We start from the raw sequence: 16,115 nt of genomic DNA on the forward strand, positions 1-16,115 counted from the left end.
GGTCACACAGGAGGAACTTGCAGCAGAGAGGGGAGCAGAATCCAGGTCTCTGAAGTCCACTTAATCAACCTTCCTCCATCAGATTTAACATCCCTACAGTCCATGGAGTTTCCCTTGAGTGTTATCTAATCCTCTTTCATATGTACCAATACAAACACTCTTCCGTATGTATATTTAATGTATTTATTTATTGCATGCAAGAATGGATGAGCTGTAGAGTTTTAGAAGAATATCATCTTATCCAGTGATATCATATATCACACAGGTGAATCTCAAGAGGCTTATGATGTTACCAAGACCCCAAAATAGAATTAATTTTAAGCCATTCACTGAATCTAATTTTCTGTGTCATATAATATATGACCACAGCAAAGGTGTCAACAATATTTTAAATGTCTTTATATTACTATTAGTGCAACAACTGCATTTGGAAAGTATCACACCTACTTAAAAAGTTTCTGGGAAATGTAAAACAAAGTCATTGTTAAGGTCAGTGTTTTAGCAGAGGTCACTTGAACTACAATTCCCAATATGCACATGGAGTTGACATGTCTGGCTTTTAAAACAAAATCACAATTCATCATCTGAATGTCAGATCTGTGGCTTATGAGTTCCTGGTGTCTGAATGATTATGACACTTATAAAGTATATTTTATTATTACAGCCCACTCATTGCCACTCTCCATATGTGAAGTGATGGATATTTTAAATGTAATTCTACTTATTTATATTTATATCTTACTAGTGACAGGTAAAAAGCATCAACAAATCACTGCAATTTTTAACTAGTCAGAGACAAGATTTATTTTCAGTATAGTTAGTATGCACACTGTGGTTATTAGGAAGAATGATTCCCACCCAGAGAATCATTGTTTAGTCATGTTTAATTAAAATAAACAAAAAAAAAAAGGCAACCTCAAAACATTCAGAAATGTCACACAAAGGTAAAAGGGACGATGGTAGATATGCATATCACAATAAGTCTTTGTGTAGAAACAAGAGGCCAGACTGTGCTCACCTCTCTGCCTTGACTGCTGGGGAGGCTGGTCTGATGTGGTGGTCTACCAGCCACGGGCCAGGACCTGCACATTAACTGCAACACCTTCCAGTGCTGGAAGTGGCCACTGGAATTTAAGAGGATAAAGATGCCTTTAACAAGGAGAGATGAGATTGCCTGCAACATACTGCTTCATCAGATTGTTACCTTTTCATATTAATTAAGTACATAATTAATTTATTAATGCTTTAATTGTTCATAAAGTTAAGACTATGAGGGATTTATTTAATGGATAGATTAAAAACTAGATGGAGATGTAGCAGTTCTGGCTCAGGTTCCTCCTCAGCCACTTCATTCTCTGTACAACTGTGAGTAAACACACTTTGCTGTAAAAGACTAGTAATGACAAAAAAGTGTTTACACATGGAGGTGAACATGAGTTCCTGGACAGAACAGAGGTTTGGTAGAGCATCTCACCTATGTGCTTTCACTATAATGATATCATCATCAAGACGAGTCAGCTTTCTACAGTTTGTGAGATGCTTTTGTCGTTGCTACAGAGACCTTCAGGAAGTGCAATGCCTCTTCTCCACCCCAACAATCCTTCCGGTCCGTTAGGAGAGCTGGCATCAGTTCCCAGGGCAGCTGTACAGAGTGCCAGATGAAATGGGGGATGCTGCAGTTCTACAGCTCTTCTCCTTCCAGAAGGGCTAAAAACCACAACCCAACACCCAAACTGCAATTGTGTTGGGCCTGCTTCATCATTCTCATTTCAAAGACCCTTTTGCACAGAAGTTTTGCAGCTGCTCCTGGCCACAGCTCTGTGCATACCTCTCAAAGAGAGCAGTGATGGACATGTACTGTAGGGTGGCATCAAGGGCCACGGTGGGAACGCCCCCTTTCAATTCTGGGCAGCTCTGTACCATGGGATAGTACAGCTCTAGGATGCTGAAAAATTGTTGGCTATGTAATTGCAGGCATCTCCCAGGAAAATTGGTGCTTTGCTCCATGCCCAGTCCCCAAGTGCGTGAGCTGAAAGACTAACATTAGGCTGTTCGTAGACAGATTTTGTAGACTGGCAGAAAATTTTGGTGCTTATCTCCACCCCATGCACTGTACCAAGCCACTGCATGCTCTAGTACAAACTACTGAAACCCTCACTTAGCTTATGTGTAAAATGGATATAACTATAATTAATGACCTCCAGGGTCTCTGGTAAAGCCATTTAGCATTTGTCAGGCACTTTGTGGGCTTTTGGGTCAAAAACAGTAAGTGCAAGGTAGCATTATGAAGAGTTTCATCCTCAAGTTATAATAATATATAATAGCAGGATCTTCGAGTTACAAATAAAATCACGTTGCAGAAATGTGTAACACAGAAAATGCGACTGGACACATCACACATTCAAAAAGACTTAAGAAGGTTTAACATGTAGATGTATTCTGGACCTGGGCATTTACACAGTGATAAACCTGCTCTTGCATAGGTAACTTCTGCTACAGTGAACAGATGTGAAACAAGTTTAAAAACACCGATTGCTGCAATTTACTTACAATGGTAGGTTGCTCTAAGGTATGAGTTACCTTGAGCGTGTTCAATAATATCACAGGAAGGACAAAGGGGTTGCTGGTAGCTCGTTCTGCAAAACTGTCTGAGCTGCAAAGGCTTGTGAGTCACACTCCAGAGCATCTGCAAGGAAAAACACATTACATTTTCCAGGCCACCAAAACTCCTGCTCAAAGTGGGAAACTCACACATGTTCAATCCATTCCCTCCCCCACACACCCTGTCTCAACTCCCACAGGATAGGGAGTTTATTAGTTAATACTTGAGCTTAAATCTTCATCTGAGGAAGTGATGAGCATCTAAGTCTCTCCTCCCTTCTTGCAAAGAGATGAAAGTTTCTTAGCTGGCCTGTTCACTCCAACCTCCCCCTTCCTGGAAGAGATGAATCCCTGCTGAAGAAATCTGAAACCTCTGGCCACCCAGCATATCCTTCAGAAATAAAAGCATCTTCTCTGAGAAAATGCATGCATGGAATGAAGCACAATGCAAGGCAAGCTCTGCTTGCATAGAACTGTAGGAAATGAAAGGTAAAAGCCAAAAAAGCCAAACGGAGTGGTGTTAAGATAACAACAGGACATTGTTTTGATCCCAGGAGATCCTGTGGTTTTCCTTTTTAATAGTGTCACATAGAGTAACTTATAAGGGAGGCAGGGAAGGTGACACAATTTTATAACTCTGCAGGGGCTTCACACCATGGGACAAGATTCCTATTGTACTGAGGAGTATTGGAAAGAAAAGGGGGAAAAGAAAAAAAAAAAGAGCTTGCAAAGCAGATCTAAAATTACACCTATTCTCAAGGAAGATACAAATCTAGGCCAGAAGGATTGCTCATTACAATGAACTCCTAGGAACTTTTCTAGCAAATGCTTCGCAGGTATTTTTCAGCCTAGCTGAGGGCAGGTGAATAGGAGCAAGAAAAAACAAATTAGCCTTTCTCCCCACAAAACCCTCAGCTAGTTTCTACAACTGATCAGGTTTTGTTTTCCATCTCCCCAGTCCAAAATTAGTTCCAGAAGCTCCCAGTCAATGGGAAGGGTATGGCAGGGATGTGATAGAAAGACGGGCAATTTCAGACGTAACTGATTCTCATGACTTTCCCACCCAAGATCACATTCAGGCAAACACAAAACCACCCTCTTGGCTGACAGGGACAAAGTAATAACAGAAGACAGGGTTTGTCTGTGCATTACGCTCGGGCCTGGATCAGTCCTCTGAGGTGCAGCCCTGGCGCACTTTTCCTCCGGAGTCAGATCCCTGCGTTTCACATTGCTTCCTGCAGTCAGTCTCTGCTTCAGGTATTTGTCACTTGGCCAACTACCTTCACCCAGCTGCACCCCACGTGGAGGCAGGACACTTCTAGTGAGTCCTGCCAGCATTTCTCTATTATTTCAGAAATACAAAATTGAGTACTAAACAGCAGCTTTTCAGCTCTCTCCTTTCCTCAGTCCCATCAATGGCCACAGAGATGGGCACAATTTGTAGCACCAATGAGCTCTGGACCACCTGAGGTACCTGGTGTGCCCCATACAGGTACAGACAACAGTTTCAGAGCCCAGTGCCAACAAATCCATTGCAAATTTCGAGTCACAAAGTTGGAATAAACCAAAGATGATGCTGCCCTCTTACAAGAGAAAATCATAAACAGTTAATCCCAAAATAACAGAAAACAGGCAAATTCAGAAGGAGAAACAAAATGCAACAAAACTGCGTGGGCATCTGTGATTTTTAAACGATAATATAAATCCATGACAATAATTACAGTGGGCTGGCCCCCAGTGTCCCACTATTATTATTGTGAGGTAAGGTCTTCAAAGATCTTCATCTGAGCTAATTTCAGCTACTCGGTACAGAACTTCTTTTATTCCCTTCCCACTCTGCATCACACAATGCTCTTTTCGGTGTTTCCGTTCACACAGCGGGCACTGATCCCTGCTAGGAGAGGTGTCAAAACTTCTAATAAAATGACTGCTCACGCAGAAAGTCTCACAGCTGAAATTTTGGAGTCGTACAAACTCCCACACAAAGCAGGGCTGTCAGATCAGATTGCAAGGTGTCAGTTTACCCAATTCAAACCTGAGGTTCTATTAAAAAAATGCACAACAACCCCCCCACACACACACACACACAAATGGAAAACGTCAATCAAAAGTAATTAATAGTTTTCCTTCCTCTCTCGCACTCTAAAGAATGCCAGGAGACAATATTCTGTGAACTCAAACGACTCATGAATAACATTTGTTCAAAAATCAGATGCATGGTAAAATATTCACAGGCATCATCAGTGCTACCTGAAGACTGTACTCCAGACGCAGGACTAACCCAAATTCCTCAGCAGTGCCTGTGCTGAAATGTGCTGCGCAATGTAAAGTTTCGGAGGTGACAGAAGGCATCAGTACAGATGGGGAGGACAGATGTAGGGCTAAGCCAGATGTGAGAGAAAAAGCTTGGGGCCAGATTGCAGCCTTCAGCACCCACCATTTACGTCAAGCAACTGTGAATGATCTCATTTCCCAAGACATCTAGGGCAAAATATGGCTTTGTGTAGAGGAGCCAATACTTATGGGAACTTATAAAAAAATAAAGAATCCTACTGAGCTTCACTGAGACCTGCAGAGATTTAAACCAAGCTCCTCCTCCAAGCTGAAAGCGAAAGTTCTTCACTTATCCAGCAATATCTGCATAAAAGGGCAGTAGTACAGTTTGCTGGCTCTTCAGCTTGACATCAGACAGTGCACCAAGTGCTGGAGTACTATTTATACTTTATTTTCAATAATTAGGTGTGGATTTACTCACAGAAGGATGTAGAGAGACTAACAAGGCTGTAGCCCCATACCCTTTCTTCTCCATTAGCCTACTAATTCCTACGCCATGTTTGCGTCTAGCCATATCACAGATCTCAGCTGTATATCTCTGCTCTCCCTCCAACACAGCCATGGATGTGTAGGATCCAGTCCACGTAGATGGAACAAGACAAGCAACTACAAATATAGAAAAGAAAAATCCTTCTGTTCCCTTCATAGCCTTTCTCTGGGGAAGAATACCGCTGCTTTGGCACAGTTTTCTTCCACTTTCTCTCCTAACCAGGGGTTTTGAGGTGACAGACATAACTGGCTGGCAAAGCTAGCTCTCTCCACCTGCACATCGCCCTTGCATACGAGTTCTCCCCAGCCAAACTGATCTGGCTTAGCAAAGAGCGGCTATTAAAACTATTGTGCAATTTTTTCTTGCTATTTCCCATTCAGTTCCCTATGTAAAAGCATGATCCTGCAATGATTTATGTTTAAGCATTACTTACGCAAATAATCTCCTTAAAGTCAGCAAAGAAGGGTTTCTCCACATACACGCTGAAGTCCTGGCATGGTTACAGGCAGTAAATGACTACGTCATCCCCTTTCACCATCTAACACCTGCATTGTTTTTATGGACAGATGCCATATATACGTTCTGTTTTTTTCCCCAACCTTTTTTTTTTCCCCTCCACATTTTTGAACATTTTGTCTACAATACTCTTCATACATGCTTCATACATACTCTGAATGGCAAGAAGTAGCACATGGTACAGGTACGTACCTACAGGTAAGTAGGTCCTGCCACCCTACTTACAGGCAATTGAATGGAAAGATACTACTCGGGATATCTTTAGAGCACTAGGCCTGTAAGTTGTTGCTGCTGCTGTTGTTGTTGTTGTAACCCCATAAAGCTCTTTTCTTTTGTTCTCTTCTAGAAGCTGGTTCCTAGTACCCTTCAGACATTTTATTGATCTTTCTCCCCCTCTAGCTCATACATGCTAATTGTACCTCTGTAGCAAAACAATCTTATTATCATGTTAATTAGTGGGAGGGTTGTTGAGGGTTTCCAGTTCATTACCTGCTAATTTCAAGATAAATGAATCCACAGGTTACTAAGTAAATAAGGTCACCTATCAAGTACTTGTAAACGTGTTTGTAAACAAGGAGGGGAGATGGGGAGGGAGAGAAAGGGGAAGTATGTTTGGCTTGGATGGCGGGAAGTAACTTTGGATACGGATTTGGCATCCCATGCTGGGGTGACTCCATTTCCCTTGAACTCATTTGTAATGGAAAGCGAATGTTTGCTGTCCACCTGGTTCCCCAGTGGGACGTTTCCTCCCTGCAACTACTTTGTGCACTCAAAGGGCTCTTTGTGAGCAGATTACTCATTCGGAGGTTTGGTTGATTGTTGCTGCCTTTTGTGGCGAGAGCCAGGAGTGAGGACATGCACTAGGCAATACAGCACCAAAGGGGGAACAAAAAAGCATGGTAGTGTGAGTCAGAGTAACCTCCCCCTCCACATGGCTCAGGGTTATTCATATTGCCTTTATACACCGGGCAACAGGACAAAGGAATTCAATGCAGAGGGGAAATAAACAGTCAGATCCTCTGCTGGGGTAAAATGACATATTGCTTTGAAATCTGTGCCTTTACACCATGCCCCAAATCTCCAGGAAAATGACTGTCTGAGTGGGGCAAGCGAATAAAAGGACCGTGTAGAAAAGCAGAGCTGAACCATGGGGATTGCAGAGGTAAGTTATCAGGGGTCAAAATGGAAAGCGATCCTGAGCAGGCTCCCTTGGGCTCTGTCCTCTGACTGGTTCTGTTCAACGTGTTCGTCAAAGCCGGTGAAATAAATATGTGTATTAAACGTGTGTGGGCAGCCAGCTCTCTGAAAGGAAGGAGAGCAATTCAAATAGATCTTGATAAATTGGAAAAATGGTCTGGAAAAAATAGGGTACCAGTCCCCAAGGGCAATTTCAGAGTCCAAATCTGAGTAGGAATAAGGTATGTGAATACAGGGTGAGATGAGCAATACTTCATTAGAGGCCATGAGATGAGCAGATCTCACCTTAAAGAGGAGGGAATAATGCCACGACGTTGTGGACAAAGCAAACATGACATTAGCATGTATAAGCAGGAGTATTGCCTGCCAGACTCCTGAAGGACCTCCAGCCCATGCAGCGCTGGCTGGGGCCAGGTTTAGAGGGAGAGCAGAAAGATCAGAGCTCCAGGGAATTTGGCCTGAGAAAAAAGAAACTGAATGAACACAATTGTTTTAACTGAGGGTCTTCGGAAATGTTACAGATGAAAGAAGGGAATATTCTACCCTCCAGAGCCATACCGGCTAGGCCAGAAAGTAAAGAGCTTACTTTACAGAAAGATGGATTCAGGTTAGGGGAAAAAACTCAGGTGCCTATATATATTTAGTGTCAATATAGGGACCTTAAAGGATATCCAAGACAGGCTGGCAGATATAAGCGACCTGCAGGAGGCTTGTACCGTTGTGATGAGGCTGTAGGCTTAGCAAGATACCATAAGAGATTTAAAATGACAGTGGAGACCTGTCTTTAGGTATCTATCTGAATCATTCCCTAGGTAAAACTTCTTAAAGCTGTGGCCAGTGAAACACTGGGGTAGTTTGCTGAAGATGCTAGAAAGCCTTTCTTCTTGGAAGAAGCCAGGACAGTCTGCCTGCCTTGGAGCACTGGGATCCAGCAGATTCCCACCCAAAACCACGTTGGGTCTTTTTAATTTTGTATCTAGGTGAGAATTCACCGACTAACCCCTTTTTCTGGCTGTGTGCTTATGGATTCAGCTTTCTAGTTAACCCATGTCTGAGTCTGTTTCAGAAGCTTGGAGTGGTTCAAAGCCAAACACAAAATCTCCAAGGGTGGTCCAGTAGGTTAGACCTGAGGAGACACGAGAGCAGAGAAAATTGCAGTGAGTGATTCATCTGCCCCATCCCACCTTTTTCTCTGAGGGGGATGTCTGAAAACACTCTTCCAGTTTGCCAGATTTGATTCAAATTCTGTTTAAAAGATACACTTGTGGTAAATTTCCTTTTTCTCCCTAGTTGCTTTTAAAATTTGTTATTTGTGCCAGGAGCTCTGCCGTATGACTCACCTGATCTTCTTCCACCAGCTGGATGAGCATATAGCAACTTGTATCATCAGCTTCCAAGGGTGAACAATCATGAGAAACAAATCTAAAATTGCTTTTTGTGAGTATGCAAGATAGAAATAACCATTTGAATGTTTGCTAGAAACAAGTGCAAAAGCACCACAAAAACAGGCCATGCAAATCCATTTAGTTTTCTTTTTTTTCCCCCCCTCCATTTTATTTGAAGATCTATGGATTTTTTCTATTTTACATGGATTAGAAAGTAGAAATAGCCTCTTTTTTGAGTAGTGCTTGATATCAAATGCTTGTGAAACACAGCAAGCCCTTCTCTGAACTCTGAATTTTTTGTGCGTTTATTTGGATACCAGCAACTTGGGGATTTTAAATTTCAAGAACAGCAGTCATGAGGAATATTCAGCATGATCTTATTATTGTAACTAAACAGCTCAAGTTTATGCAGGAAACATAATCAAAGAGGGTTTTGCATACTTATTTATTTCATTTTCACCTGCTTGCCATGTAGGGTCAAAACAGACTTTGAGAAATGATGCTTTCTGTGTTGATTTTTTTTTCTTGTGCTTGGGAATGCTGGAGTTGTTTTTCTGTGGTTAACTGTATAATTAATCCAATGCTTATTAAGACAGACTCAAACATTTATATCATCTGGTTTTGGCTTCCCTTTCAGAACACCTTTAAAGTTTCTAACTGTGTAAAATGTAGATACTCCAGAGGCATTGTGTTTTAGCAGTCCAACTGGCATCTGAAACACTGAATTCTCCCTTCTTCTTTTTTTTAATTAAGATAATAAATTGGTCTTAAATTATCCCTGAAATCAGACCAGTGTTGATTACAATGGGTCTCATGCTGTGACAGCTCAAGATGATGTTATTTTTATTCCTTTTCAACGAGATCTTAATCTCTCCCTGCGTGTAAACAAATTGTCACAGTAACCTTGTTCTTTAATCTCCCAGCTGAAGACCTTTAAAGCATTGGGAGATAACAGATCTAACTGAGATTTCATCAGCTTTCAGGCTTTTACAGATATGCCGCATGCCTCTCCCACTGCTGCAGTCTTTAAATGTTGAAGGAGAGAAGTGCACATTACACTCAAAAGCTTTCCTTAAACGTTTGAAAATAGTATCCGCCTAGCAACATGCGATTCAGGGCTCGAATCCACAGACGAAATTTGGATGCAGGCACAGCAAGTCAAATTGCTACCTGTTGTAGCTGGCGCAGAACTGTCCCACTGTCTCCCTTGTATCACTCTGGCTTACCCCGGTCAACCCTGCTAAAAAGGTCGATGGCGTTTTAATGCTCAGAAGAACATCGTATCTCAGGAAGAAACACCAGCTTGCATTTCTTATTCTTCTCCTAGCAAAGGAAAACAATTTCAAGGGGCAGTTAGTAAACAGGGGAATGAAAAGACCAGAGGTAACTTGCTTCTTTTTTTCCCCTCCATCTGCCTTGCAAATACGAACTAATTTATCTTCTAAAGCAACAGATACATAATTATACCCAGTCAGCTATTATGAACGGGGAAAAAGAGGCAACAGGCAGCAAAGTTATTTGCCTAAGGCCCTGCAGCCTCTCTCCGACCTGGCTCACCACCAGTGAGCAATTGCCCACCACGGGGAATCCGAATCCTCAGCCTCACTGCTCTCCCTCAAATACTTTGAAGCAAACTCCCAGGATTAGGTAACATCAATAACTGTTTTTCTGCAAGTCCCCAAAACTCTTCTTCCCACTGATGCATGGCAGGGATAACACTGTCAACTCCACCTGTGAATACCTCTTTAAAAAATAGTGTCAACAATCTGTATGTCAGGCTACTTCAGTGCATTCAGATGAGCATTTTTCATGTTTGAGGGCATGTAAGCATCATTATTCATAGACGTAGGACTGGGAATACTCAATAGCATCCATAAACCTGGTGTGCATTTCCTTACAGGTGAACATTATTTGTGAGTAGACATATGGGTACATTTTCCAAACACTATACAGGAGCCACTGCACACATACACACACACACACACAAAAATCTGTTCCTATTAAAATGGCTTTTGCCCAGGCATCTATTGATGTTTGGGAAATGTGCTTCATTTATTTACTGGCATGCCAGTTATTTGTCTATATAACTATGTTTTCTGTCAAGTCAAAAAATTTATTGTTCCTATAGTTTAAACTCTTTCATTGAAAATTCAGCCAAAACTATTCCAAGTCTGACAGAAAGACCTCTCTGCAAACAACGTAGATCTCTGTATCAGGTTTTCAGTAATATTGTCCCAGATTTACTGCTGACTTTCATTTGTTTTAATATGCTCCCACATCAAATTTAAAAGCACTTCATGTATTTCAGACTATTTTAAAGTTATAGCGGATATGTGTTAACAGCATATAAGTACCAAATAAATATATATACATACATAAATATATATATAATACAAATTGGGTTTTATTAACATTACCATCAACTGAGAACTATTTCTTTACTTCTGGATGTTTGGCTTCCTGAGAAATCTGAGTAAATAAGCACATTTCAGAAGGAAAACCAGGCAAAACTCCGGTGAAAAATCTTAAGCTGATGAGGCACATTGCATCCAAAATTTCTTCATCAGGAATAACAAAATGATACAACAGTAATAGCAAAAAATAATCAGCTTTTTCAATATCAAATTATTCTGCAAATGTCTTTCACGTTTGTCAAACTAATGACCGAGAGAAGAAAGAGCCACAGAAAAATTAATCTGAGGATACAAAAAGTTACACTCAGTAGGTTTGAAACACCTACTTTACGTTCAGGATGATTTTTTATTCTGAAACTCCTTCGACTTTATTTTTACCAGCTTCTGCCATCGAAAATGTAGGTAAATGGATGTGATTGGCTCAGGGATGTTTCCAGAGAATCAGTTACTCCTAGTTTTCTGAAAATATTTTAAATAGATAATAGGAAATATTTACTTACTCGGTTATTTGCCAACAAGCTGGTAAAGTGACAACATGCAGAGTGGAGTTTGGGAATATTTACCAGCTGAAGTTTGAAACTGAACAGCAGCAAGCACTGCTTGCAGCATGAGGGGGAAAATTATTATTCCCCATTTTTATATTTCATAATTTCAGTATGTTTAAAAAAAAAAAAAAACCCACACACAAACTTTGCCATGGTTGGGAGAGGTTTGATTGCTCTAGAGGCACATTGTCCCCATGACTATGTACTTCTGACCACACGTCAAACTCAATTACTGAGTCTCCCTGTTATCTCCATTGTCTCCAGTGACAAGAGAAGGGACAGCCATCAGCGAAACCTGCTGGATGTGGAGCCAGGGCAGGAATCTGGCCCTTCACAGCTCTAAGAGAAGACAATTAAGTTATCCCATTGCAGCAGAGCAAGCTACACCTTCCTCAGTTGTTTTGCTATGGATAATTCCTATCTGTCTTAGACACGTACGTGAAAAAGTACTTAAGATACTTGCATTATCACATGAGGCCACCTCACCACTTCTATCCTTACAACATCCACAGGTTACAGTCCAAGATAACAGAAATACAGAGTTTTTCCTCTACTCTGAAACTAGTTCCCAAGTCACTAAACATCCATCCATCCTTTCTCCCTTTAATCTCTCCAGAAAGAAAACTTCCCTGATAAAACATCATTAAAAATGTATAGTGGTTTTAAGAGCTAAAGGGAATGGCTTTAAATGTAAATATCAGTGAGAGTCTCTGGTCTAGATTCTGTGGCTGCAGTTCAAGCTTACATACTTAGCACCATCTACTTCTTATCCTAGCATGGGCTAGCAAAATACCACAGCCTGAACTAAGCATAACTTGTCTTGTAACTTCTGTAAGAGTGAAGATCAATTTTCTCCCTGAGCAACAGACTAATTCATCAGCAGAGACTAAAACGTGGCAAGAACAAATAGCAGAGAAGAGATACCGAGAGAAAGGAAAGGAAGGGACTGGAGGGAAAATAAAGACAAAGTAATTTGCTAACTAATGCGACCCAATGGAGCCCCCAATTCTGTGTCACCTGGGAGGGAAGAGGCTGCACGTGTGTGCATTACCATTTGCCTAGCACTAAGCCCCAGAGGTAGAGTAACTGCCTACCAACGACTGGCTGCGGTGCAAGGCTGCGTGATCTGTCATTCACTGAGACCTTGGCATTGGTTTGCCTTTCTCATAGAAACACCTCCTTTGCTCTCATTAGCGTGTTTTGAGCTCTCTGAAATGAGGAGAGATGGGTATCTCCATCCACCATGCTGAACCGACTTCCCCGTTGTGCTGCCAACACAATTTTGAAGCAGATAGTGTAGATGATTACTTAAGTGAATTTACACATGATGGCAAATAACTATGCTTAATAAAACTGAGCGAGCCTTAATGATTTCATTTTGGTGATTTAATTTATAAAAGCAAAGCTTAATCATTTAATAGCATCATTAAGAAAACACCACAGGAAGTTTAGAAATAAAGAATCATCCATATCTCCTGAGAAATGAGTTTTCTTCTAACATTCAGCTCATGACAAAATAAAATGGAAAGCTTACAGCTTCTTAAATAATTGCACTTGAAATATAAGCAATCCCTAAAGAATCCATTCAGGCTCATCTTCTGCAGCACAGAAGAATTGCGTTTCTGTTCACCATAGTGTGAAAGAGGCTTCACAAGTAAGATACACCATTGGTGATGGGAATGCTTGTATATTTTTCTGGTTAAAGAATGCCTTGTGAACAAACTGAAAATGTCAGAATGGTTAAAATTAAATGTTTGTTTCGAAAGCAGCAGTTTAAAATAAAATCATATTCTGTCACCACATTCGGCAAAACGACAATGGAAGCATCCCTTACCAGCACATGCAGTGTGTGTGTCTGTGCATGCATGTGCACACGCAAGTGTGCCTGAGTTCCAAATGGAAATCTCCAAGGACTGGATTAACCAAGAGTTTGCATTGGGGTAATGGAAAATATGACCTCATTAGCACCAGGTTTCTCATTTGCTCCATAATACAAAAGTAAATTACAAAGTATTAATGCAGTTAGTGTTGTTTTTAATGTGCACTGGGATACAATAAAAGTTTTTATTGGGGAAGTGTGATGGCATGTTTTCACTACAGCATTAGCACTGGTCTTCTGATAGGGCGGCCAGTCATATTACCCAGTGGAACACTCCTATAATGATGCAGTAAAATTTGACTCTGATATAGTAAAATCTGTTTATGGCAAAGCTGCTTTTTCACACAGTCGGGCTGGGACAGGGAGCAGAAAGGACATAGCTAAAAGAATTATTTTCAACCTGTATTTTCATAGAAAGTGCTCAAAAACAAACAAACAAATATTCCTAGGCTCCAGGCCTGCCCAAAGGAATTACCGTGCCATACTCCCCATTTTGCTTTGCATAGTCCCTTTGCTTCCCCAATTCATCTGTAGGTTTGTCATCCAGCAGCTGCCATAAATTAGTGTCTTGGTGAAGGAGTCTAAACAGGAGCATTGTAATTTAACACACTTTTAATAGGCTTGTCGCAGTGTTTTGCATGTACGACCCAGCCCGTGTAAAACAACCTCAGGCACATTCGTGGCTTTAGAGAGGGAAGGTGATGGCAGAGAGCGGGGGGTGGGGTGGGATCCTTTCCTTATTGAATACAGAGCTTGCTTGTGTTTGTAGCAGTGTGGGCAGCCTGCACCCTCCTGCCCATGCTGCTTTATTAAGTTACCAAGAACAGGTTTGTGGTACTAATGAAGGTTTGCAGGTGCTATTTTCAAGCCATAATTTTGCCTTTCTCTCTTTCCTAGCTGGACAAAGAAAGTTTCATGCATTTAAACTTGGTCTTATTGGCCTTCCTAGGTAGTGGCTAGCAATGGTCATCTCATCGTCATGCCTTGACCAGACTTCAAGTAACACCAGTCATAGTTGTCTGTCCAGGTCCCCACAACCAACAATCCGCGCTCCACCATTGCATTGATTTCCAAACTCTTGTTTCTTATCTTAGCTTGTTTCAAAACCTAGGCTGAATCTGGGTTTTGTAGCAGTAACTCAAGTAGAGGCTGAGCCTGGGCTAAGGTACCAACCTGCACCGTGACTGATGGTGCCCTAGAAAGTCATGCTCATTGCTGATGTGACCAGGGGAGATGTTTGTGTCTGGACTGGAAGCTACCATAGGGGGAAAAAGTGGCCCATTGCAGCATCAGTAGTCACTGTTCCCATCCCTCCCTGAAAAAGTAGCAAGAGACTTAAGCCAAGAGTCCGGCTCCCGTCTGCTGCCTCTCTGCTCTTTCTCCTTTACCCTCCCCGAGATCCAACCTTTCATTTCAGGAGAAGCTAAACTGAGTTTTGCTTTTGCTTCTGAGATACACTGAACCAGCTCAAATATCCCTTTGGAGGGATATATGAGAACAAGAGCTGGAGAACAAAATTTTCTAGGATGAAGCTGTGAGAGGCATTCATTAAAATAAAAAGAAAAAAGATAGAAAGTCCTGAATAAGGCTTTGTAATGAATGGACTCAACTAGCCTGTGCCTGTGGCTCTCTTGCTAGTCTAGTGACAGTAGTTGAAAGTTATTTATTTGTTTGTAATATACTTTTCCACCGAAACACTTTAGTAATAAAGAGACATGAGGGGAGACACATTAGAAAGTGTGCCATACATCAAAATGAAAAGTACCACATAAGCTACATGATAAACGTAGGATAAAATGTACTTTGTTTTCCACAAGACAAAGCAATAAGGAAAATGCTGTGTCTGGAGTAATTCTGAGCTTGGGACTTCTGCTGGTTATTTATTTTTATTAAGCAAATATACAACCCTGTAAATGTACCTGGTGCTAACTAAACAGGAATAGCATGCAGTCCCGGTTCTGAGAAGTTCACAGCCCAACGTGGACAAGACACTGAGCAGGACGGACAAAACAAAAGCCTACAATTCAGGGAAGCGTTGAGATGGTTGAGGTGAAAACAAGCAGAATTCATAAAAGAAGCAAATAATGTGGCTATTGAAAACTCCACATAATCATTAACAGGTATAAACATATCTCCTCTCCTTCCCATTTATCGATTTATTCCCCAGTGGCATATTGTCTAAATCCTACACAGCGAGTCCCGAAGCAAGGACAGCCTTTGTGTTATTTGTACAGCGCTTAGCACTGCTAGGCCTCGATCTTTCACCGGGTTCTTTTCTATTTCTTTTTTTCCAGCATAACTAATACAATGAGCAGATCTGAAGATGAGACTGAAGGAACAAAAGCATCTGCAGGACAAGAGTCAACAAAATCTGAGGGTGACACCAGAGGACTCCGGTTGGGAAGTAAGAAAGGAGAAACAGAGAGTTAAAGCGGGGGCAGAGGCAGTGGTTATCTCTTTCTTGTACTTATTTGCTTAGGAGCTCTCGCAGTTTTACTTGAAAATGCACAAGGAGAAAAGGGAAAAAAAAAAAGTTATTTTGACTTACAAAAGCAAGGAAAGGTCATTAGGAAGACTTGAGAACCAATAAAGCTCTTTAAATCCTTCCTACTTGTAATGCATAGAGCAAAGCTTACAGGAAAGCTGCAGCTAAGAAAATTACAAATGGTAATGCTATTATTTGGCATATAGTTGCCAAAGGCATTCAATATAAAGATTTTACAGAGGTGTCAACTGATATATAGCAAACACACA

Source organism: Balearica regulorum, chromosome 12 (assembly GCF_011004875.1).
Source record: "Balearica regulorum gibbericeps isolate bBalReg1 chromosome 12, bBalReg1.pri, whole genome shotgun sequence".
Lineage (NCBI taxonomy): Eukaryota > Metazoa > Chordata > Aves > Gruiformes > Gruidae > Balearica > Balearica regulorum.